The 26,690-nt window shown below is 41.9% G+C and overlaps 1 protein-coding gene and 1 long non-coding RNA gene across 5 annotated transcripts in view; one reads left to right on the top strand and one right to left on the bottom strand.

The window, feature by feature from the left end:
• ARHGAP24 (Rho GTPase activating protein 24) overlaps nt 1-26,690 on the top strand; it is a 923,793-nt gene that overhangs the window by 727,125 nt on the left and 169,978 nt on the right. The window lies entirely within an intron of this gene.
• LOC142759157 (uncharacterized) lies at nt 13,659-24,493 on the bottom strand. The gene is made up of 3 exons (XR_012883103.1): nt 24,333-24,493; nt 16,040-16,184; nt 13,659-14,757 (listed from the first exon to the last, which is right to left on the bottom strand). It is a non-coding gene; the product is annotated as an uncharacterized LOC142759157 (long non-coding RNA).

Raw genomic sequence — 26,690 nt, 5'->3', positions numbered from 1 at the left:
AAACTGCTGATTTGGTAACTCCTAAAATTTGTGCTATCTCTCTGATGGATTTCTTCATTTTTTTCAGCCTAACGATGGTCAATTTCACTTGCATTCAGAGCTCCTTTGACCTCATGTTGTGGGTTCACAGCAACAGCTTCCAAATACACATGCCACACCTGTAATCAACTCCAGACCTATTACCTGCTTAATTAATGATGGATTAACGAGGGAATAGCCCATGCAGCCCATTTAATAGCTTTTGAGATAATTGTCCAATTACTTTTGGTCCCTTGAAAAAGAGGCAGCTACATATTAAAGAACTGCAATTCCTAAACCATTCCTCAAATTCGAATGTGAATACCCGCAATTTAAAGCTGAGAGTCTGCACTTTAAGCCCATATTGATTACCAAAACATATTGAATATACAGTTATATAAACAGCTAAAATGCCAAAACTTGTCACTGTCCAAATAATTCTGGACCTGACTGTATATGGTGCAGTCAGCCGTTACATGAACAATCGTTCTGTTAAAAGAAAGTTTGACAATCGTTCCCGTGAAATAATGTTCTACACTGAAAGATCGTTCATCCTTCACCTTGTATCATTGACCATGTTTGACCAGTTTAGACTAAAATGATCATAGCTGTGTCGGCATAACGATAATTTATGAGACATTCATCATTTGTTCATTGGTTGTTCGACGATTAACTTATTTCTATTTAATGTGTATGACCATATTCAGGCACTATGCATATCCTGCTATTCAATACAGGTTGTAATTTTTCTCAGGAAAGCTAGGGCCCATTAAATAGCTTTTTCTAGCCTCCTTTTTGACATTCCTGTTTTACATACGCATTCATGCTTAGGGAGATTTTATGATATTCCTTGTACAAGATGCACAGAATAACAGAAATACTAAAGTAATGTAACTTAGATGAAAGCTGAATCAGCCAGCAATGTTGACTGAGCCCTTTTCCAATTTAAATGCAGATGAAGAGAATGTAGGTTTGATTCCCCAACTAAACGTCTTTTAAAATCAACGGATAAAAAATTACATTCCCGGCAGACATTTTATTTTTGTTTTCTATTATCACTGCCTTTAGGTACCTATAGATAAAGGGAATAGCAGCGCATTGCTATAACATTAGCAATGGCTTGTAGTAAATCAAATAATTGATCTTATTTCTTCTTTCATAACTTCAGCAATATTAAAGTATGACTTACACATAAAGACTATCATCTCTGCAAATTACTTTTTCCTTTCGTAGCATATGGGCTTAGCTGCTGTCTTGTAAAATGCAGCAAATATCACAACTACTGCAACACAAAATAATAAAAAGTCTCTTGTTTTAAGTGTCAGACAGTTAATTCATAAACCAACACAAGCAAGACCTACTGTTCTCTGCCGTTTAATAACATCAGGCTCTGCCCAGACTATGTCTACCCTTATTCCAAGATACTGCAAATAGTGTAATTACTAAAACCAACAAATTATTGATATGGAATTATACAATGCCATCAAAGTATTTCCATAACGAATGGTTTGCTTCCATTTATAAATGGATAATGGACTTGATGTTGTTCTAATTGTAAAATATATGTTTAAAATATAGATGATTATTAACAAATCACTGGAGCTTGCGGAATGTAAAAAAAGATCTGTATGCTCTGTGTATCTTGTACATATTTCTAATAAGCTCTCCATTTATAGAAGACTGACTAGTTTAATAAATAAGATTGAGAAGGTCGGAGGTATGATAGCAGAGTACTGCCATGGCTAACGCCAGGTTTACACATTGTATTTCCAAAATGGCTTTCACTTATGTTTTTTTGTGGGCAAGAAGGATAAAGCTAAAAAAAAAAACATCCTTCTCATGTTATTTTTCTTGAAAAAAAAATCACTCATGACGATAGATAGATAGATAGATCCTAATTGTACTTCTTTTTTTTTTTTTTTGCTGTGTTCATACTATACTTCTTTGTTTTTTGCTGTGTTCATACTATACTTCTTTTTTTATTTGCTGTGTTCATACTATACTTCTTTTTTTATTTGCTGTGTTCATACTATACTTTGTTTTTTGCTGTGTTCATACTATACTTCTTTTTTTATTTGCTGTGTTCATTCTATACTTCTTAGTTTTTTGCTGTGTTCATACTATACTTCTTTTTTATCTGCTGTGTTCCTACTATACTTTTTTCTGCTGTGTGCTTTCACTGGAAGCTAGTTCATCCCTTCCTGAGGGCTAACCTGCCCTACATTGAACAAGGCAAACCTGTCATCATTCACTATTTCTCCTATTTTGTCATGCGTTTCAGACAAATGGTCAAAGGAACTAAGTAACTGTATGGTCTAAGACCTAAGCATTGTCTCAGCATAAAATAAAATTGACTTGATAGCTAGGTCAATGCCTAGTAAACCGGATAAATAGCTTACAAAATCCAAACATCACCTTTCTATGTAAGTTCTTGGGGTGTCCTTTTCTGTCGGATTGTTAAAATTTCTATCCAGTCATTTCTTATTTATATTTATCTCAGAGCAAGCGGAGTGAAAAATAATATGGCTACCATTATAGCTCCCACATGCTTTGACTGATTCTTAAGTGGCAAATCTGTCCAGGTAAAGTACATGGTAGTATAGCACATTCACCAGTACTGTGTCCGAAGACAGACCTGTCAACTATTTTTCTTAACCCTTTCATGACAGGTGTTGTATTGGGGCTTAATGTTTTGAGCGAAATTTCATCTTTTGGAATCTAAAGATGATTTTTTTTTTAATTTTTTATTTTAGTCTACCCCAAAAGGTTTTGTTTCTTTTTTTTGTGCATAGGGCTTTCTTATTTTTTCAAATTGGAGCTGATATCAATTAAATTTGAAGAGAGAAATGGTCAGAAACAGGAAAGCATTTCTCATGTTTTGTTTTAACCCCTTTATGACTGGCGATACGTCTTTTCACTACGGTCATTAATGGACTTTATTCTAGGTCGCCGCTTTTTCATGGCGGCCTAATCGACATACTGAACGGGTCTCCCGTGCAGGCTGGAGTCGGGGCTCGGCTGTCTAACAGCCGGGCTCCTGCTCCAACATAAGCGATCGAAGTTTACTTAGATCGCGGACGTTTAAACCCTCAAATGCCGCAGCATTTGAGTTGTTTACAGAGGGAGTGACCTCCCTCTGTCACCCATCGGCGGCCTGCAAATGCAATTGCGGGCATCCGATGGGGTGCAATGGCAATCGGGGGTCTAACAAAGGCCCCCAGGTCTGCCCTGGCTATATACCTATTAGGACGTGCCAGAGTTATGTCCTAATAGATGCCTGTCTGTTCTTTACTGACAGGCAATAATGCTCTAGTATACGAAGTATACCAAAGCATTATATCTGCGATCTAAATATCGCATAGTGAAGTCCCCTAGTGAGACTGAAAAAATATAAAGTTATCATTTTATTTAAACCGCAAGGTGAACCCCATAAAAAAACTGCAAAAAACAACTGCAAAATTGCTATTTTTTCCCATTCCCCCCAAAATAATAATAATAAAAGGTTAATCAATAAGTCTCATGTACCCCAAAATGGTAGCAATGAAGTCCTGCAAAAAACAAGCCCTCATATGGCGACATTGATAAAAAAAATAAAGTTATGGCTCTTTGAAGCGGCGATTCAAAATAAAATTATTTTCGTTCAAAAGTGTTTTTATTCTGCAAAAGTAGTAAAACATTAAAAAAAACTATGCATATTTGGTATCGCCGTAATCATACCGACCCATAGAATAAATGTAGCATGTTATTTACGCAGCACAGTGATCGGCGTAAATGTAAAATGCATAGAACAATGTCTAAATTGCTGTTTTTTATATCCACCCCCCAAAAAGTTCATAAAAGTTCATTAAAAAATTCTGCATACCCCAAAACAGTGCCGTTGAAAAATACAACTCATCCCGCAAAAAAACAAGTAAAATTAAGTGAAATTAAAAAAGTTATAGCTCTTCGAATATGACGATGGTCATTAGGGCCCAGAATGCATGCGGGGGAAGGGGTTAAAGTAGTTAATTGAATGAAAAATATTTACCCAAAAAATTAATCCTCTAATGTTCCCGTGCATAGCGATGCCAAATATGTGTACATTGTGTAAATTAAGATGTCGCTATAACACTGAGAATACAGACCCTATTTTCTATTTTAAATTCTTTACTTTCAAGATTTTAATACAACCAAAAAAAAAGACAGTAAAGTGAACCATACAATGTAAATGTAATATGTATTTAATTAATTTAATATATCTCCCTCCCTTAACTTTAGACGCAACCTTTGTACATAGGAAAAAACATACAAGTACAGCATTTTTTTTGTGAATGTGCAAAAGCAGATAGGGCCAGGGTAGAACAGACTAAAATTGGTGGCTGGGGATAATTACTTTATGTTTGGGATAGCGTATATTCTGCATGAAAGGACTGTATTATTGTCTGAGCGCCTGACACCCAAGCAAAATGTGTCACGTAGAATGTCTTATTGGCGCGTGTGGGTTTGCACTTTTTATTTGGGGGGGGGGCTTTTTATCATTACTTTTTTCCTTTTTTGTATTTTTTTCTAATTTTATGTATTTATTTTTACAATATGATATATTTTTTGATTAATTGAGAAATGTGTGATATATATGATTTGTGTGTTCCCTGATGTCCCTATATACGGTGTACTGATAGCAGTGAACCTTTACCAGTGATCTGTGCACAGAGACATGCAGGGAAGTTGAACTTTGCATCTTCTTTGTATGCCTTGGAGCCCAACTACACAGGGAATTCATGTGATGTCATTAATGACATCACAGGGTTCCCTAGCAGCCCCCTGAATGCAGAAGTAGTGTCCTCTTCATGAGGGGACTGATATAATTAGTGCACTGTCACTAAAAACCCTAAACACAGTGCTCTAAATCAGTGCTGTGTTTATTTATGCGTTTTTATTGATCGGGCACTGATTATTCAGTTCCCTGTCACAGTACAGGGTCGAGCAGTCAGTGCCGCCAAAGGCAGCCACATTTTTTTCTAAAAGTTCTTAAAAATGTGTTATCTTTGAAGACATTGTGTGAATTTGAGTTTGCATTGGATAGTCATTCAATCGCCAAACTGCAAACAAAATAGAGCATGTGATACCCTTAATGTATTCAATGTACCTTTACCGCATAGGAGATTTGCTATGTAGTAACCTAAGAAAGCTGAATGAAAACCCGCAATGTAGCAGTAATGATCATTTTGTGTTGTCACAAATGAAGAAAAGAACTAAGATTTGTAAGGCCTCATGCACACGACCGTAGCCATGTGGACGGCCGTGATTTTCGGGTCGGCCGGCCGTGGAGTATCACCCGCGAGCCGCCCGCAAATTCTGGGCCATGCACGGTCGTGTGCATCGGTCCTTAGGAATGAATGGGGCCGCAATTCTCCCGTGGATTTTCGGGGGAATTGCGGCCACAAAAGCACGTTCGTATGCATTGGGCCTTAATAATGTCATTTAGAACTTCTGATGACAGTCACTGTGTTTAAACTTGAAAATAAATTAAAGCCAGCAAGTGTGGACGACTATAGGACAACTGTAAATCCTTTTATTTTTGACATGTAAAATCTCATTAACATTAAAAAACATAATGCAGATGGGAAGAGAAGGGAAACAATGTGGCAATAAAACATTAAAGTGGATCTGTCATCATACTATGCTGAATTATTGAGTCTGATGCATTCACGGGTGGGGTAGCCCTCTTGTGCCCTTTCCCACCCCTCTAACCAGTGACTGGTAGACTTCTGTTTATCTTCATGTATAAACAGCAGCCACCAATCACTGCTGATAGGGGTGGGAGAGTGGTCATGATGGGGTAGAGTGCTCCCCTAATGAATATAGCGGACATAACTATAGATAACTGCTGGATTCTTTGTTACCTGCTATTAGACAATATTTGTTTGTGCCATTTGGGCTAATAGTGCAGTGGCCTATCTCCATACTATGCTGTGATTAAACAGGGCAGTAGAGTATGACAACAGATCTGCCTTAATAATCACAATAGTCCCCTGTTTAGGTTTGGCTTCCTAAAAAAAATCCATTTTCCCTCTATGATTCGTTTTTAATGTTTTTTTTTTAAATTTAGGCTTGAATATCACTAATGCTCTTCCAATTCCATAGTCCAAAAATTACCACACCATGGGAACATTGGGTTTACAGTGACACTGGTCAAGGTTTAAAACCATCGAAAGTTAGAAAAGTCTGTGTCGAGACTTAAAATGCGCTACAGAGGACATGTATATAAAAACCCTATTAGATTGCATACCTGTCCAACATTACTGGTCCAATAATGGCAAATGTTTTCAACTTTACGTTAACTTTTTGAGCCTATTTTTTATTTAATTCATAAGAGTTATTTTTGTATTATTATTTTCTGGTCACAAATTAAAATAGGCAAAGTAAATTATTTTTTTATCTTCTGCTAACTAATCAGTTTGGCTATACATAATATAGTGTATGCATCGGGGACTTTTTATGAATTATTTGTGACAAGAAGTACTGTCGTGTTTTGTTAAAGTGATGTCTTTTGTCATCATTTAGTTCTCTGATTTTTATATTGTTCCCATAAAGATCTCGGTGTATAGAAAAAGTCAATGTCATTTCAAAGGCCAGAAAGATACATAATTCATATGCCACATAAATTCACTTAGTTCTGCTGAGTCGGCACAAATGAGAATATATGTATGGAACTGGTAGAGAACTTTTGTTTTGAATAATGTATATGGGTATCTTGCTCTTAATTGTTTGACTACCAGACTGCTGTCATTACAGCTTCTTATAACTCTATATTTTAACACCTACACGCACGAGTCAGTAACTATACGTCGTCACGGGAGGTTACTTCCCGCACGAGGATGTATAGTTACTGAGTTGTTCCTGGTGAACACAGCCGGTGGCTGTGTGCGCCGGGAACCGTGAGAGAAGCTGTCCCTGACAGCTAACACTCCCGAGTCACCGGCAATGGATCACATTGTTTTTACTGTGAAAGTTTTAAAAACCGTTCCCGGGACTTGTAGTTAAGTCCAGGAACAGTTACAAAGGTCCCCCTCCCTGCCACATGCACCATGTGACCGATAGTGGCGGTCCATTGCCGGCGATTGCTGTGATTGGTGGGTCTGGGTCGACCAAATTTTTTCACTGTACTTAAAGTACAATATGTCACGAGAAAACAACCTCAGAATCGCTTGAATAGGTAAAAGCATTCCCAAGTTATTACCACATAAAGTGATACATGTCAGATTCAAAAAAATCGTCTATGTCCACAAGGGGTTAATACGCAGGGCATGGTAGAGTGACTTGTTGGCGCCCACCAGCACTTGGGACATATGTCTTGACAGCACCCCTAGCTACACCCCTGAAGATATGATGTTAGATCAGTTTTCCCAAATATGCCATATACACCATCAGTCATAACATCAAAACAAGCTGCCTAATATTATATAATTACATAGTAACTATGTAACTATACAATAATAGGTCCTGTCGTGCTGCCAAAACTGCTCTGACTCGTCGCGAAATTTACTCCACGGGACCTATAACGGTGTCCTGTATTATCTGGTACCAAGACGTTAGCAGCAGATCCTTTAAGTCCTGGAAGTTGTGAGGTGGGGCCTCAATGGATCAGACTAGTTTTTACAGAACATCTCACAGATACTCCATCAGATAGAGATCTGGGGAATTTAGAGGCAAAGTCAACACCCTGTTAATCATACCATTCCTGAACAATTTTTGCAGTGTGGCAGGGTGCATTATCCTGCTGAAAGATGCCACTGCCATTCACACGTGTACTTTGTCTGCAACAATGTTTAGGTAGGTGGTACGTGTTAAAGTAACATTTACATGAATGGCAGGACTGAAGGTTTCCCAACAAAACATTGCACAGAGCATCACACAACCTCTGCTTGCCTTCTTTCAATAGTGCATCCTGGTGTCATCTGTTCCACAGGTAAGCGATACACATTTACCCGGCCATCCGTATGATGTAGAAAAAAACGTGATTCATCAGACTAGGCCAACTTCTTTCTTTGCTCCATGGTCCAGTTCTGGTGCTCACATGCCCATTATAGGCCCATTCGACAGGTGACAGGTGTCAGAATCGGCACTCTAACAAGTACCAAACTCAGAAAGCTGCGATGCACTGTGTGTTCTGACACCTTTCTATCATAGCCAGCATTAAGTTTTTCAGCAATTTATGTTACGGTAGATATTCTGTGGGATTGGACTAGACGAGCTAGCATTTGCTCCCCACGCATAACAATGAGCTTTGGGGCGCCCATCCCACATGATAAAATTAGATACAGGGCCCCGTGAGACAGTATCACACATGATAGGATTAGATACAGGCTGTATATAAGATTAACATGTGTGATACTGTCTGCTGGGCCTTGTATCTAAGCCTATCATGTGATACTGTCTGTTGAGCCGCTGTATTTAATCCTATCCTGTGGTGGAGCTATAGGGGTCTTAGTCTTAAAGGTATGCTATCTAATTGTCCATGGTCAGAAATATAATACCTGATGTCACATGTTGTATCCTGCATAATTCAGTGATTTTTGTTGTTGTTGTTGTTGTCCTTAAGTGTCTTATATCTAACTGTAGCCAAATGTCTAGCATACAAGTCAGTGCTTCGTTGTCCTTTGTCAGTACTCTGCTCTCAGCGCCCTTTTCATGTGACATTTAGTTATTTTTTTTGGAATATGTTAGTGTCAAGAATGGAACATAGTTAAATGGATGCTTAAAATATGTTTGTAGCTAAAGTATTGAGCTCATGAGTTGAGAAATAGGAACCATATCATCCAACGACAAGAGTGTAAGAAAATAACAGGACAATGGGTTGCAATCAATTTACAATGAAGGCATGGAAATGTAACCAAGACCTAGATGCATAGCCCTTGCCTTATATACCGCTGGATAATACAAACTTTCTCTAAGAGAAAATTGTATCTGCTAACACCTAGATTTGGACAGACATTGCCAGGAAGGATTTAGGAGATTCTATTCAATAGGTTTGAATGTCAACTGAAGATGTTTCTATAGCTGTGTTGTCCTTGTTACCGCCTACCCTGGGTCTCAGTATATTTATAGAAAAATTCAAGTTTGACTGATGTAAAACCCTTATGAGGGTCCACGAAGCTGAGATCTATGGTGCTATTTAGTGGTGTCTTAAAAGTCCATGTGCCTGCAGTGAAGTGACTAGACTATTAGCATTTCTCCAAGAGTGCATCTACTGTATGACTTATCACGGAAGCCACACCAGAACCGATATGAGCATGTAAGGAACCTCTGACCTAGATTTCCTTAGATAACGTCAGTGGAGGCACATAAAATCTAGTCTCACATTCGCCCAAAAAATCTTGGTGGAGTTAAAAGTTTAACTTTGGAAGACTTGGGTTCTCAAATAAAGTTATTTCAACATTCCACATTAGGAACATCATACCAACAGTCAAACATGGCGGTGTAAGTGAAATGTGATTTGTTGCATTGCTGTTTCAGAGCCTGAACCACTTGTCATAATTGAAAAAAAACCTTGAATTCTGAAGGAGAATGTCTGGTCATCAGGCCGAGCTGTTAGGCATCAAAACAGCTGCCCAGAGTATAAGAGCAATGCACATATCAATGGCTCAAAAGAAAAAAAAATATTAAATTAAAGGCGCCAAGTCAAAGTCCTGACATGAACCCCATTGGGATGTTGTGTCAGGACTTTAAACGGGTAGTCCATGCTTGAAAGCCCTCCAAGAGTTAAAGCAATTCTGCAAAATTATACCAAAGTATTGGGAAAGACTGATCTTCAGCATTTGGTTGCAGTTGTTACTAAAAGTGTCACAACATTAAGCTTAAGAACAATGACTTTTTCACAGTAATTATACAGGTGTTATATAGGTGTTGGATGAAGTGTTTTGCCTTTATTCTGGATGTTCTTAAGTTTTGCTTGAAGTTCTAAAAAGTTCTAAAAAGTAACAAATATGCAAAATACTTTTATGTGGCACTGTACACATAGGCCCATGATTGAACAATCTATCTCTTTAGTGCCTAGTCTGAATAGCCAGATAAGGCTTCGTTCACATCCGCGTCAGGGCTCTGTTCAGGGGTTCCGTCTGATCTTTCCGTCAGGGGAACCATGAACGGAACCCTGACTGACACAAACAGAAACCATAGGTTTCTGTTTGAATCACCATTGATTTCAAATGGTTTCCGTTTGTCTCCGTTGTGCAAGGGTTCCGTCGTTTTGACAAAAACAATACTGTAGTCATCTACGCTATTGATTCCGTCAAAACGAACGTTGAACGGAGCCCTGACGCAGATGTGAACGAAGCCTAATGTGTTGCATTAGTTAGACAGTGAGTTTATTGTCCTACTTATCCTTATTTACATTTGAACATCTTTTTTAGATTTTGATATCTACGTTTGCTTCCAACATCCAATAAGGTTCGGACATGGCTCCATGTGAGGTTTTCTTTATAGATTTTTGGGTGTTGAATACAAATCTAGACCTGCTACAACCGGAGTAAACATTGTCTCCCAAAATGAAATCTTCTACAACCAAGCAATATGACTCACTGCTTTAATAAGTTAAGGCTAGAGATTTTCATAAAATACAATTAGTGTAGCACATAATACATATCTATAATGCAAATGTAATATCAGACCTAGATCTAGCCGTAGCTGCCTCTTTCCTGTGCCGCGTACTTTGCTTCCTTCTCATACTCCTCCGGCTGGCTGCCTCTGTTTAATATTTATACACCATTTTATTACTTTTGACACAGAGGAGGAATAAATTGAACAGCTTGATTTCTGATGAACTTCAATTTTTTGTAACCTCGTTTCATCCCGGCAATATCAAATAGGGTGGTATTGAGTGAAAAATATGAATTAAGTTTTTGTCAAAGATTGAAAATAAAGAAAAAAAAATCTTGACACAAATTTTTTTCTGCAGTGGTTATTTAGTCAAATGCCTGCCTGGCATTTCTGCTGCTTCCACTGGTATTCCAATATGGGGCTTCCTATTTGTTTCCATTGCTGTAATCATATTATAAAATCCCGCATTTATCCCGCATTTAACCCTGTTCTCTCGCACAAGTATTTTTCAATAGTCACAATAACCACATGCTGAACTATTGTCAATAATTTCAACATAACTGGCTATACTGAGACCATAACTATTTACGTTGGCAAAGAGCGGTACGGATACAGCGGAATCCGACAGGAACAGACATAGGGATCTGAACTTGAGTACTACATATTTTAATGGCGGAACCAGAGTACAGTGCAAATGTCACTGGCCGTCTCTCAGGGCCGTAACATAAAGCTCCATGGCCCCAGCACAAAATCTATTACAGTGGCTACCACCTGCCATGTGCTATTTATAATTCTGGTGTCTTCTTATGTTGCAGAGGGGCCTTCGGGCCTCCTAAGACACCAAGGCTGGTTACCTCTGCACCCGCTGTAGGTACGCCTTTGCTGTCAGTCATGTGATACCAAACTGACAGCACAACATTGTGCCACCTTTTAGCGTGGTGTGAGCAGAAGGGAGTAACTCTGCCACCTTCTCTGAAACTTGAAATCCTCCTGAACCCCACCAGGCACCAACACAGGATTGTGGGATCTCACTAACTCCAGTGACAGCCCAAAGAACAACCAAAAAATATAATTGGAACCTGTCTAGGAACAGAATGGACATATAGCAAGACAGGATGCGTAGTACTGTTACTCTGTTTAACGCCGTAGTACATCTGAAGAAAACCCAACTGGTCTTTATTGGGAAAAATGGTTAGGCAGGGACAGATAGGAGCCATAGTAGTGTACTGTCCAACTGCCCTTGTTAGTCACATTAAACAATTATTGTCATCATAGTAGGGACAGATTGTGGTTAGGCAGGGACAGAAAGTATAACTAGTATTATCTTCCTATTACTCTGTGCGGAATGTCAAAAAGGACCAAACATTTTTTACAGGCCACAGCAAGCATTACCTGCACGTGCCTGTCATTTTTTAGAAATGGTTCATATGTTCTAGAATGGGTAGTTCATACCTCGAATATATAACATTACATTTTTATATGACGTATAACACAAAGATATACAGTATATCTATCATTAACAGCCTTTCCAAATTTAACACACAGTTGAGCCAGAAATACTATAAAGGTATGTTCACACAGGGCGGATACGCTGCGTAAAAATACGCTGTATATCCGCCCTAGATGCCGCAGGGAATTCTGGACAAAAAAATCGCACCAAATTGTGATGCATTTTTCGTTGGGAATGTCCGCTGCGGAAAATAGCAGGTAAAAAAAAAACTTACACTTACCCATAGCCATGGTGATGCGTCCCTCTGACATCCTGGAGCCGGCCTCCTGGGATGACGTTTCATCCCATGTGACCACTGCAGCCTGTGATTGGCTGCAGCAGTCACATGGGATGAAATGTCATCCCTGGAGTCCGGGCAGGACGCAGGAGCAGAGAGATCTGGGTAAGTATGAGATTTTTTTTTTTGTTCTAAGTTGCGATTTTTGCGGCGGAATCGCAGCTTTTCCGGCTCAAAAATCGCAGCATCTGCTACTTGTTGCGGGTTTTAACTCCCCATTGAATTCAATAAGGAAAACCCGCAACAGAAAAACACAGATTCTGCAGCATAAATTGACATTCTGCGGATTAAAAAAACGCACAGCAGATCAATTTATGAATGTTTTTTTCGGCGCGTTTTCAAATCTCATCCACGTTGCCTCTACTTTAATACGCTGCAGATTTTCTGCAATTAAATCAGTTGCGGAAAATCTGCAGTATTTACACAACGTGTGAACCCAGCCTAAGAGAAAGTATAGTTACTTGCACACACAAATGTCACCACCAGATGGCGGTGTCCAGAAAAATGAATAAAATTGTGACTCACAAAACAAAAATACATGGCAAACGGATCATGTGATATTATAATGTACTGTTTATTTTATAACACATTGGCCTCTACATTTGTTTTGTTGTCTAAGGTTTTGCTATTTGTATGCGTATTTTATTACCAAGCTATTTCACTGGTTTCATTACTGGTTTTTTTTTATAATACAAAAATTGCACATTTTTACAGTTATTACAAAGCCAGCAACTACATAATCAGAAGTCACCTATGGTATCAGTGGTATTATATACTAGTAACAGACAAACGCATACAAAAAGATGTTAAAATTTCCTGTATGTATTATGTCAATTGCACTTTTTTTACAAGCAGGATTCATAGAGCATGGGAAACGAATAATTCTAATTCTTTACTGTTTCTCTATAAGACCAGTGACAGACAGAAGCTGTTTTGTGACAGCCTGTGCTTGCTGCTCTATAGGCAGAATACAGGCTGAATGGAGGCCTGCATTATCCTATATAGAACAATGGCAGGGTATTTCACTGCCCCCACCTGTTCTCCTGAAAATCCATCTCATGCAGAATAAGGCTGGGTTCACACCTATTTTCAGACGTAAACGAGGCGTATTATGCCTCATTTTCCGTCTGAAAATAGGGCTACAATACGTCGGCAAACATCTGCCCATTCATTTGAATGGGTTTGCCGACGTATTGTGCAGACGACCTGTCATTTACGCGTCGTCGTTTGACAGCTGTCAAACGACGACGCGTAAATTGACTGCCTCGGCAAAGAAGTGCAGGGCACTTCTTTGCAACGTAATTTGAGCCGTTCTTCATTGAAGTCAATAAAATATAGTTACAGACGCCTCGCAAAATGTGAGGAGGAGCTTTTACGTCTGAAACGACGCAGCTGTTTTCTCCCAAGAACAGTCTGTCTTTTCAGACGTAAAAGCAAGCTAGCGTGTGCACATACCCTAAGGGTATATTCACACGGCAGCGTCCATAACGGCTGAAATGACGGGGATGTTTTCAGGAGAAAACATCCCCGTAATTTCAGCCGTACCGGCATGTGCAGGCGCTTGAACGCCGCGTCCATTACGGACGTAATTGGCGCTGCTTTTCATTGGAGTCAATGAATAACGGCTCCAATTACGCCCCACGAAGTGGCAGGTCACTTCTTTGACGCGGGCGTCTATTTACGCGCCGCCTTTTGACAGCGGCGTGTAAATATACGCCTCGTGTGAACAGACAAACGTCAGCCCATTGCTTTCAATGGGCAGATGTTTGTCAACGCTATCGAGGCGCATTTTTCGGACATAATTCGGGTCAAAAACGCCCGAATTACGTCCGTAATTAGTGTGTGTGAACATACCCTAAGTGTTACCTATTAACAGATTGATCTGAAAGTATTTATGGGAATGACTATGACTGTATTTGTGTAATCTTATAATATACGTCATACAGTATATAAGTGTAATTTCAGCCAGAAGTGGAGCGACATTTTAAGTGTTAACAAGATGTGGAGATTAAAGCGGTTGCACCACAATTTAATATTACATTACTCTATTTCACAAAACAACAATTTTTCAATTGTAATCATCTTAATAAAAGGCTCGTGTTTCTAGATATTGCTTTTACAAACGTTACATATTGTTATGGCGCCCCCTGGTGTTCTTATGATTCCCTGTTAGGATGTCTACCTAACATGTCCAGTGGAGGGGAGATGAAGTGTCTTCTAGTGCGCCGATTTTTATTGGCTGGTCTGCACAATATCACTCCACCGCCCATGAACAAGTGGAGCCAGGTTGTGGGACTGAGCTGCTGAGCATGTGAGGCCATCAGTATTAACTAAATGCCCGAAGGCAAGTGGAGCCATAACTTCCCAACTGCCTCTGAAAGATAATAAATAAAATAAGAAAATACTTTATTGATGTTGTTATAAGCAATTTGACGAACCACAAATATTAAAATAGTCAATGCAAGATGCTGGAGGGTGAACTCATGGGCGCAATGCCTGAAGGATAACTATAGATAGCACACTTCTATCTTAGGCTTCGTTCACATCTGCGTCAGGTCTCCGTTCCTTCGGAGCTTTCCGTCAGATTGGAGCCCTGACTGACACAATCTGAAAGTGTAGGTTTCCGTTTCCATCACCATTGATTTCAAAGGTGACGTATCCGGTGCCAATGGTTTCAGTTTGTCTCCGTTGTGCAAGGGTTCCGTCGTTTTGACCGGATGAATACTGTAGTCGACTATGCTATTCATCCAGTCAAAATAACAGAACCCTTGCGCAATGGAGACAAACTGAAACGATTGGCACCGAATCCGTCACCATTAAAATCAATGGTGATGGAAACAGAAATCTATGGTTTCAGTTTGTGTGAGTCAGGACTCCGTTCCGACGGAAAGCTCCAACAGAATGATGGAACGGAGCCATGACGCAGATGTGAACATAGGCTTATCTCAATGTTGGAATCAGAGTCAGTGGCTGCAGAACGCAATATCTCCACTATCTAATAAAATAAAGGTGTATCTAACAGCTAAGCATTGTATTAAAATAGTTAGCCCCCCCTCCCCCCCCCCCCCCCGACATGTTTCACTACATATGTAGTGTCTTCAGGGTTTTCCGGGGCTAATGTTAATGAAGTCCTCAGCTGTGTGTGCTATCCAGGGCCGGCCTTAGGATAGATGGCGCCCCGTGCAAAATTATCTTTCGGCGCCCCACCCCATCATAAAAAAAATGCCTTATAAAAAAAGGACAATGCCCCCACACAATGCCCTATATAGTTCCCCCATGCAGTATAATGCCCCTTTAGTGCCCCCTATACAGTATAATAATAATATTTAATAATATATTATAACCCCTTCAAGGACACAGTATTTTGTCTTCTAATTGTGCCCACACAGTATTATGCCCCCTAAGTGCCACACACAGTATATTGCCCCCTGTAGTACCCCTACACAGTATAATGTCCACTTAGTGGCCCCCACACAGTATAATGCCCCCTCCCCTGGCTGCCTCCTTGTAGATAGTAGTCCCTGTATAATGTGCCATTCAGCCTCCCTGTAGACAGTGCCAACATCCCCCACCTCCACCTTGTAGATTGTGCCATACAGCCCCCCACTTCCCCCTTGTAGACAGTGCCCCCAAACAAACAAAAAAATGTAACTTACCTAGGCCCCATTCCCATGATGAACTGAGCTGCTCCACGACGGGATCCTTGCGTAGGCCGGCGTGATCCTGTAGCCTAGTACAGAGTTTCCCAACCTTTTCGGACTCTAGGCACCACTGGAAATATAAAATTTCCTCAGGGCACCCCTACAAAGAGAGACAGAAAATGGCTAAAAACAAGCACTACTACACTCGTAGGGTATGTTCACACAGCGTTTTTTGTAAGGCAAAAAAAATCTGCCTAAAAATTCCTTCAGGAGTTGACAGCGTTGTTTGACATTTTTTTTTTTTTGCATTTTTTTTAAGCCGTTGAAGCTAATGCAAAAGACGCTGGCAAAAAAAGCACCAAACGACCGACACAGCCCCCTTATCGATAATGCCACACAGCCCCCTTGTAGATAGTGCCACACAGCCCCCGTGTATATAGTGCAACACAGCCCCCCTTGTATATAGTGCGACACAGCCCCCCTGTAGATAGTGCGACACAGCCCCCCTGTAGATAGTGCCACTCAGCCCCCTGTAAATAGTGCCACACAGACCCCTGTAGATAGTGCACACAGCACCCTGTAGGTAGTGCCACACTGCCCCCTCGTAGGTAGTGCCATATAGCCCCCTGGTAGGTAGTGCCACACAGCCCCCTGGTAGGTAGTGCCACACAGCCCCCTTGTAGGTAGTGTCACACAGCCCCCTTGTAGGTAGTGCCACACAGCCCACAGCTCCCTTGTAGGTAGTGCCACACAGCCCACAGCCCCCTTGGAGGTAGTGCCACACAGCCCCCTTGAAGGTAGTGCCATACAGCCCACAGCCCCTTGTAGATAGTGGCATACAGCCCACAGCCCCATTGAAGGTAGTGCCACACAGCCCACAGCCGCCTTATAGATAGCAGCCCTCCTTCCTGTTGATAGCGCATATGTAGCTCGCTAACGGAGCAGAATCCCCCTGTGGCCGGGGATTCTGCTCCTGGAGCGTTCCTCTTGATGTCACTGTCCATATATGGACAGGGACATTAGGAACATCTCCTGAAGCGGAATCCCCGTCCAGAGCGTTGCCGACGCTGTGACCAGGATCTCACTCAAGCCCCTGTCGTCTGTGTCCATTTATGGACAGTGACGTCACTGGCTTATCCTGGAGTGGAATCCCCGGTCACAGAGTCGGCACCGCTCTGGACGGGGATTCCGCTTCAGAAGTTGTCCCTGATGCCACTATCAATATATGGACAGAGACATGAAGCGCTCAGTCCAGGAGCGGAATCCCTGGCCACGCGGGGATTCCGCTCCTACAGGGAGCTATAGTGGCTCTAGTAGATAGCAGAGCAGGGAGCTATCTCCCTGCTCTGCTACAGTGGCGCTAGTAGAATGTAGAGCAGGGAGATACCTCCCTGCTCTGCTATAGTGGCATCGCTACTGCTGTAGCAGCCGCAGCGACTGCTAGCGGCGGCTCCGCCCATGAGGGCGCCCGGCATGGTGTCGCTGCTAGCAGCCGCTATGGCTGCTTTAGAGGTAGCGATGCCACTCAGTGAAGAAGCTCCCAGGCGGAAAGGCGACTGCTGAGACAACCAGGTGAAGGGAGCCAGCGCAGCGACCCCCTTCCACCTGCTGGAGTGATGCGCCCTGTGCAATGGCACAGGTCGCACGCCCCTAAAGTCGGCCCTGGTGCTATCTATCTATCTATCTATCTCATATCTATCTATTTTACTTTTCAAATCTTTCTGTTTAGCTAATGCTTTTCTTCTTATCGATGTCATACATTTCAGCAGATCTAATACCTCTTGATGTGTCATTCACCTATCTCCTACTTCTCGAGGACAATCTACCTATGTGTCAATCCTAGACTTCTAATATATCTGTCTGTCATCTATTTGCCTTAGACCTCACTCAACATTTTCCCATTTAACGTTAGTACTGTATATGAAAGATGTAGCATTGTTAATTCAGGAGGTGTTCAGCTATGCAGCCATTTTTAGATTAATGCATAAAGCTGGTATGAATGTGGCATTCTGTTGCAGCTGTAGAGCATATAAAACCCCCAATAAAGATGAAAGAGGAGAAAACATGAAAAGTGTAGAATCACTGTAAGGAACTTATGTCACGTCTTTATTGCCGACTGTTCATGTCTTTCTTTATAGCTACTATGTCTCTGACTAATACTTACTCTGGGAAGATGAGAAGCTTCAATAACAAAAAAATATTTTTACAAAAATTCTATCCACAAATAGTGTAAGAAGCTGTGGAGAGATATGCCCAGATAACTAAAGGACTTACTTCTACTTTGATATTAGAAGATATGTATCAAGCAGGTTTTGACTATAATAAATGTTAGTAGATAAGTGGGGGTAGTCAGGGGTGTATCTATAGGGGGTGCAGAGGTAGTGGTTGAACCCGGCCCTGGTGCCTGAGGGGGCCCAAAGCCCCCTGTGCCACATAAGACACCAGCATTCTAATAAGCAAAGTAAGTAAAGGGCCCAGTTAAACATTTTACATTGGGGACCAGGAGATTTAAATGGAGTCTATCATGAGATTTTAGGCTAGCAAACGTCTGACACCAGTAGTTAGCGATAGGATAAAGAAGTAGAAACATATCGTATTGAAGATCTTGGGGCTTGCTTCAGGGTAGAAAATAACTTTTATTTTTTTGTGTTCCGTATGCAAATTAGGTTTTCTGAGCTCCAACCACTCCCCTCTGCAGTTGCTTGACGGCTCTGCTTGTCTTCAGCGTCATACAAGCAGAGCCGTCAGTCAGCTGCAGAGGGGTGGGTATTGGTTGGAGCTCTAGATGCCGGACACTTCCAGGCTCGGCAGACACTCCAACCTAATGTTCAGTTGTTTTTTACCCTGATGCAAGCCCTAAGATCTTCAACACTGGCATCTTCTTGTTTCTTTACCCTACTATCCATTTCTTAGCCTAAAATCTAATGACAGACACTCCTCTGAGGATACACAAGCTGAGACCCTCTGCCTTTTTCCGGAAGGAGGAGTAATGAATCCAAACCACTTAGATACTGAATTGAGATTCCCATAATAATGGCTCTTCTGATGCAGTGATGTGCCAAAGATTCCGAGGCTGTGGAAATCTGTGACCTATTGTGTATTACCGAGCAATGTTGACCCTTCTTTCTGGGAATTTGTCTGGATTCTAGCTCCACCAGTGACATATTCTTGCACGTTTCACTAATATGTCAGAAGATAAAGTGGAAAAAAACTATAAAAAGTGGAAAATATGTAGCAAACTTTAATGTAGATCACATAGAAAATATGTAAAGTAGTGGAAAATAATAACAACATATATCATAGATTTGTCTCTGACCTTTAGTAGGAAATTAAAACTATCACTTGAAAAAGCTTTCCATCCTAAAATTTAGGCAACAGAGTGAACCATCGGAGATATTTATATGTGGATCTCAGGGTGAGTATATTGTTAACATGCACTAAACTCAAGCACAGCAATTAAAGACCATTAGTTCTATGGAATTATAGTAATAAAAGAAAACAACACTTTACAATGAAACATTTCCTGCCATTGAACAAGAACAAAATATCCTGTCAAACAAATGTTACTCCTGAGGCTTCTCATAAGAATTGGCATCTCCAGTCATTTTACCTGAATTCAGAATCGGATGCAGCATAAAAGAATGACATCCTCTCTTTGATACAATGTTTTTATGACTCACAAATACATAGCAAAGCAAATAAAATGATTCTTAAACAACAACATGCCAACAATTCTGTTTACTGGTCATTAAAAGGGAAACTCTGGTGAAGACTGGAGCTTCCCATTATAAGCATTTATTAGAACGTTCTTCAGGTAGGTAGTTCCCAAATGAGCTTGGAAGGCCACATAGTGACAGGCAAGGGTAACCATACTTGATCTGCGCACTCTTGTAGAGATCAGCATAGTCACCTACTATGCTAGAGCGGTGCTGGAAGCATTGTGCATTATGTAGATGAAGCTGGTAACACTGTATTGAAAAAATGGCATTCGGCATGTATAAAGGTCCCTGCTTTTTTACAGAAAAAGTGGACATGATCTTATCGCTCAGACTGATTTACTCTTGAAAAGTGGAGGTGCGACCTGGCATTGTTCAATAAGGTGGGCTGTATTTGCCAACAGACATGTGTTGTGGTGGTGAATACTGCATACACTATTGCCCTTCCCAGATTGGCATACCCACTAGGCCAATATTTCTACATAATCCAAAATGCATCCCGGTCGGATATTTAAATTAAAGGAAAAATACAGTAAAAATGTTCTGCTCTGTCATAGATACATATGAGAAGATTACAAGGCAAAACCTGTAATATTGCACCACAACAAAGTGTCTCTATAGAGCTCATAAATTTCTGACACAAATTCTAAGCAGACTTCTACTGAGCTGAATAGTAAAGTATAACGGGTTGATTCCAATGAATCAATTTCATACCAAAAGTCCCGAAATCCTGTTAATAGCCGTTTTACAGTATTTTGCAGTGTTTCTAGCATATAACAATACCCATTTCATATTTTTTTTGCTTCCATGTGTCCCCCTTGGTACTGCTTCTAATATGTGCTGCTTGGGGAAGGGGCTCTAAGCAGAAACAGTCTCCTTCCCCCTATTGCAGCTGACAACATAGCCCCTTTCCCTGCAGATAGGTAAAACTCTGTTCATAACACATTGGCATTATACGCCATAGGTATACATCAGGAGTATTCCCCTATGTATATCTCCAATGTATACCTACCATGTATGCCACTGTATAATCATACAATAGCATACGTCTGCCATTTTCCACAATGTTAAAAAAACAAAACAGCATACCATGCTATTACAGAATCTCTGCACCTTAACTAACAAGCTGAAAAAGAGTCAACTCCGCTATACTGCCATACTACTGCAAAGGCTCTGCTCCTTCCCTGACAAGCAGGGCAGAAAGCTATTTATATTGGATGTGGAAAGAGGATCACTATGCAGAGACATGGCTGTGGGGAGACTGACAGCATGCCTGTCCAGGGCTGCCATCAGGAATTTCTGGGCCCCATACAGCCAATGAGTCTGGGCCCCCGCCCCCCTCGTTATTAGGAGGGGGGGTGAAATGTAAAGGGGCGGGAGGTAGGGCACATTAAAAATAAAACTCTTTGGAGGAGCAGGGCAGAGACAGGAGGTGGGTGTCGGAGGGCAAAGGGGAGAAACTAAGTCCCAGGGCTGGGAGAACTGAAGGTAGCAGTGGTAGCCAGGGGGGAGACGCAACCTCACAGGGGCTCTGTGGAGTGACAAGGAAGAGACAAGAGACAGCGGGTCTGTGGGGGGCAAAAAGGGAAAGTGAGTGTGTGTGTATGTGTGTGTGTGTGTGTATGTAGAATCTGTCAGGGTGTAGGAGGGCAATATAAACAAAAATCATTGCACTGAAGCCCTATACACAGCAGAGTCACTCACCAAAATGTAGTCCCTAAGATCTCCCACCGCCACGGGCATGTCTGGATGATGCTTTTGCATTCTCTTCACACGCTGCACACACGTTATCTGTGTGTAGCGCTATCTACAGGGGGCTGTGTGTGGCGCTATCTGCAGGGGTGGGTGAGGCGCTATCTACAGGGGGGTGTGTGGCGCTATCTACAGGGTGGGTGTGGCGCTATCTACATGGGATTGTGTGGCGCTATCTACATGGGATTGTGTGGTGCTATCTACAGGGGGCAGTGTGTGACACTATCTACAGGGGTGTGTGTGTGTGGCGCTATCTACAGGGGGTATGTTCGGCGCTGACTACAGGGGAGTGTGTGGCACTCTCTACAGGGGATTCCAGTCCAGGAGGAGACCCTGACCTCACTGTCCATATATGGACAGTGACCTCAGGGGCTACCTCTAGGAGAGGAATCCCCGACCAGAGTGTCGGCAACTCTCTGGCCGGGGATTTCGCTCCTGGATGGGTGAATGGCAGAGCAGGAAGCTGATACTTTCCTGCTCTGCCATAGTATTCAATTGTATCTGCATCCTGTGGACGCAGATACAATTGAATATGGCAGTGGCTGAGACACGTCTGGGACAGTAATTTGCCGGGACTGCCTCTTTAGATTCAGGACAGTCCCTGCAAATTCAGGACTGTTGCTAACTATGCCTCCGGTATAAGCTTTCTCCCCCTACCCAGGTATACTCTCTCCTTCCTCTACCCCTCCCCATGTATAATTTCTCCCCTCCCTTCAGATATCATCACTTTTCACCCAATTATTACCCCCCCCCCCCCATTGTATAATGCCTCCTCCAGTGGAGGGATGTCACGATACCAGAATTTGGACTTCAGTACCGATGCTTTGTGTAGTATTGCGATTTCGATAACAAAGCGATACTTTGCCAACAGTAATAAAAAAACAAAACAGTTCTTCCATTTCTTATGTGAGGCGCGAGGTGTGATGGTAAATTTAACCTCCATGTGCCTCACATTAATAGTAATTAACCCCATCATGTTCCTCAATTATAAAGGGTTAATGTGTAAGGTACATGATGGGGTTAATTACTATTAATGTGAGGCACATGGAGGTTCAAAATTCATAATACCTCGTGCCTCACATTAATAAGTGAAAGAAGTTTTTATTTTATTTTTTACAACGTACACATCATAAATGACGCAAAAAAATTGTTGTGCAGGTTATTACGGCCGCGCCAATACTGAATGTGTATATTTTATGTATTGAGACTTATTTTAATGTGTTTTGTAAAAAAGGTGTATGTGTATTTTTTTTAAATTTAACATTACTTTATGTTTTTACTTTCTTTTTGAAACTTTAATGTACTGGTATATATCTATATACGCATAGTACACAGGCAGTTGTTAGGACAGACCTGAGTATGCCCTAACAGGAAATATGGTAAGACAGCCCTGGGGTCCTTCATTGGACCTTGGGCTGTCTGTCCATATATGGTATGTCCCTCAATCGCGTCACAGGGATTCCTGTGACGTGATCCAAGGGGCATCCCCCCTTCTTATTTTCCCCTGAATGCTGCAGTCAGCTGTGATCGCAGCATTCAGGGGAATAGCGACAGAGATGAGAGGTTTCTTTGATCTCTGCCTTTATAGAGTGGGACTGCGGCTGTGTAATACAACCATTGCCCCGCCCCGCACGCGGTCAGCACGAGGTGATGCGGTTGGCGCTGCACTAATGAGCGGCGGTTCAGGCACTGAAGACAGAACATGTGGGGGTGTTTTGTAGTGCGCCCGCCATGTTCTGTTTTCAGTGCCGCCGCTCATTAGTACAGCGCTGGCCGCATCACATAATCCTGGCGGCGCGCACATGTCAGGACTCCGGAGCAGGGCCGTGACTGTGTTACACAGCCGCAGCTCCGCTCTCATACATTCATGTATTACAATATTGAGCTGTGCGGCCGCACAGCTCAGTATCGAAATACATGAAATAACGGTATTGAACCGTTTGGGGGTGCACAGTATCGAAACCGTATCGAAGTTTTGATGCATCGTGCATCCCTACTCAAGTGCCATCCTCCCTCCATTATTATCTCCTTCCCACTCTAGCATCATTTCCCTCCTTACCCAATGCCATCTCACTGCCCCATTATCATCTCGCTGCCCCCATTATCATCTCCCTGCCCCCATTATCATCTCCCTGCCCCCATTATCATCTCCCTGCCCCCATTATCATCTCCCTGCCCCCATTATCATCTCCCTGCCCCATTATCATCTCCCTGCCCCCATTATCATCTCCCTGCCCCCATTATCATCTCCCTGCCCCCATTATCATCTCCCTGCCCCCATTATCATCTCCCTGCCCCATTATCATCTCCCTGCCCAATTATCATCTATCTGCCCCCATTATCATCTCGCTGCCCCATTATCATCTCCCTGCCCCATTATCATCTCCCTGCCCCCATTATCATCTCCCTGCCCCATTATCATCTCCCTGCCCCCATTATCATCTCCCTGCCCTATTATCATCTCCCTGCCCCCATTATCATCTCCCTGCCCCCATTATCATCTCCCTGCCCCCATTATCATCTCCCTCTACCCCCTCCCCATAGAAAGCATAAATCTTCCCCACGTCTGTATTGGTTCACACTGCAGCATAGGATTGTATCACTCAGCTCCACGACGGCTCTTTTCTGCTGTCCTGTGTAAACAGAGGGAGAAGACAGGTTTATTGTCACATGTTACACAGGACGGGAGATAAGAGCCGCAGAGCTGATACAATCCTATGCTGCGGTGTTAACATAATACAGAGGTGGGTAAGATATTTACTTTCTATGGGGGCAGGAGGAGATCTTTTCAGGAGGCTCCGGGCAGCAGCAGCCGGACACAGACATAACTCAGTACTCACTGTGTCTGAAGAAGAAGACGACGACTGCTGCTGCTGCTGGACGTATCCTCCGAGGCTGAGCTCATAACTCCCGCTGCTGTGATGTCTCCACCCCTTGTCTCCTCCCCACACGCTGTCACACTGTTGCGGAGGAGGAGGGGCAGGCACATGTCACTCTCCAGCGGGCCCTTACGATTTTATTCTGATGTAATGAACGGGCCACTCCTTCGTGATGGGACCTGTTCCTTTCACCGAAATGAAATCGTAAGAGTCACACTGCCGTGAGTATATTAATTCCAGCGGCAGAGTGCGGGCCCCTTTTTTTAAAATTTATGCCCGGGCCCCTCACTGCAGTACCCCCAGTCCCCCCCTGATGGCGGCCCTGTGCCTGTCCACCAGCACTCATTTAATTTATGTGAACATTGCTATACACTTTGGACACCAGGAGGGGCCGTACTTTGTAAGTAAGCTCTTCACTGCATAGTGTTTTAAAAACATTCACAAACATTGTTCATTTTTCATGATTTATGCAATTAATATTATATTTAATGGTAGGACAATCCCTTTAATTTAGATATACAGTTAAAGAAAGCTGTGATGAGGGTGAAAGGGGTTTAACCACTCTATGTATCAGATGATCATTTTGACTGACTTTTCTTTTAACTACTAGTGATTTGCTCATATGACTAGATATGACTGTACATAATAAGATGTCGACCTGCACATTTGCTTTTCATGCCATGTTACCCATTGTTTCTATTCAGAGCTCATGTTTTATTTATTTTTTCCTTGGCAGTTTATAAAATGGAAGTTGAATTCCGATTGGCTACTATGGGCCACTTTTTCTCTGATATAGTTTTGATACATGAGGCCAGGGCAAAGCAAGAATGCTTTTAGATAACGAAATCAAGATACAATATTCCTCTGGTGCTAAAGTGATACATCTAACATTATTTCTATTGTGAAGTGATTATTATGGCATGTACATTATGTTTCTATTTATGATGTTCAAGAACTTACAGTCTCCGTTATTACAATATAATGGGAGTTTGGCTCACACTTGTGCTGCCTACGTCCCTCTCCTAGTCTCACTTATACAAACCTCCCCATAGTGGAACATGCAAGAGTTTGGCTACATCTTCGTTCACATCTGCGTCTGGGTTCCGTTCATGGGTTCCGTCAGAAATTTCCGTCAGGGGAACCCATGAACGGAAACCATAGCTTTCCGTTTGCATTACCATTGATTTCATTGGTAATGCTTCTATTGCTAATGATTTCCGTTTGTCTCCGTTCCGTAAGGTTTCCATTTTTTTGCGGAATCAATAGCGCAGTCATAGTACTCATTCCAAATTGAAACTATTGTACTGTCCATGTAATGCACAGATACGTCGGATCCTCCAGAGCAGGGGACACTCTCTGTAGCCAATCTTCCCTCTGCCTAAGAGATATAGGTCTAGTAGGGATGACCCCTCTCTACTAACTCCGAATTCCCTAATATTGTATTTAAAAATAAATCTACTAATCCAGACAACCCCTTTAAGGTATGAGGATGCTCACATAAGAAACATCTCCATTTTCTGTTTGGTAGCTCTCTGTCAGACAACCCAAAAACTCCCATTTGACCTTGGTATAACTATTTTTATTATTATAAGACCTTTTTTACATGAGCGTGTTTCTCGTCCGTGTGCTGTCCGTTTTAACAACGGACAGCACACTGACCCATACGGTTCAATAGGGCTATTCACATATCCGTTTTTTTTTTTTACAAAGCATGTGTCCGTTGTGAGAAACTCACGGCAAGTCCTATTCTGGTTCGTTTTTGTGGATCGGACTCGCCCGGTAAAGTCTATTGGTGTTTGAAAAAAAATGGACAGCACAGGGACAACATTTGTCTGCCGTTCATTTTCCCTTCATCAGTTTCTTAATAAATTAAAAGAAGAAAAAAGTGAAGCCAGGAAGTGCTTGCAGAGGAGAAAAACGGACGAGAAAAAACGGATGACACATGGAAACCACACTGACACAACATGGACAGTCATATGCTTGAAAAATGGCCCGATTTTCGCGAACGCAAATCGGATATGCTCGTGTGAATAAAGACCAAGGGCTCGTTCAGACGAGCATGTTCCGCGTCCGTTTGCTGTCCGTTGAAATAACTGACAGCACACGGACCCATGCAAGTCAATAGGGCTATTCAGACATGCAAGATTTTTCACATAGCGAGTGTCCGTTGCATGAAACTCACTGCATGTCCTATATTGGTCGGGTTTTTGCGGAATTTGTCACCCATTGAAGTCTATAGGTGCGTGAAAAACACGGACAGCACACGGACGACATCCATGTGTTATCCGTATTTCACACATCAGTTGCTAAAGAAATGCA

Source organism: Rhinoderma darwinii, chromosome 1 (genome assembly GCF_050947455.1).
Source record: "Rhinoderma darwinii isolate aRhiDar2 chromosome 1, aRhiDar2.hap1, whole genome shotgun sequence".
Lineage (NCBI taxonomy): Eukaryota > Metazoa > Chordata > Amphibia > Anura > Rhinodermatidae > Rhinoderma > Rhinoderma darwinii.
The sequence above is the reverse complement of the archived record's forward strand: the minus strand, read 5'-3'. Positions and strand labels throughout refer to the sequence as shown.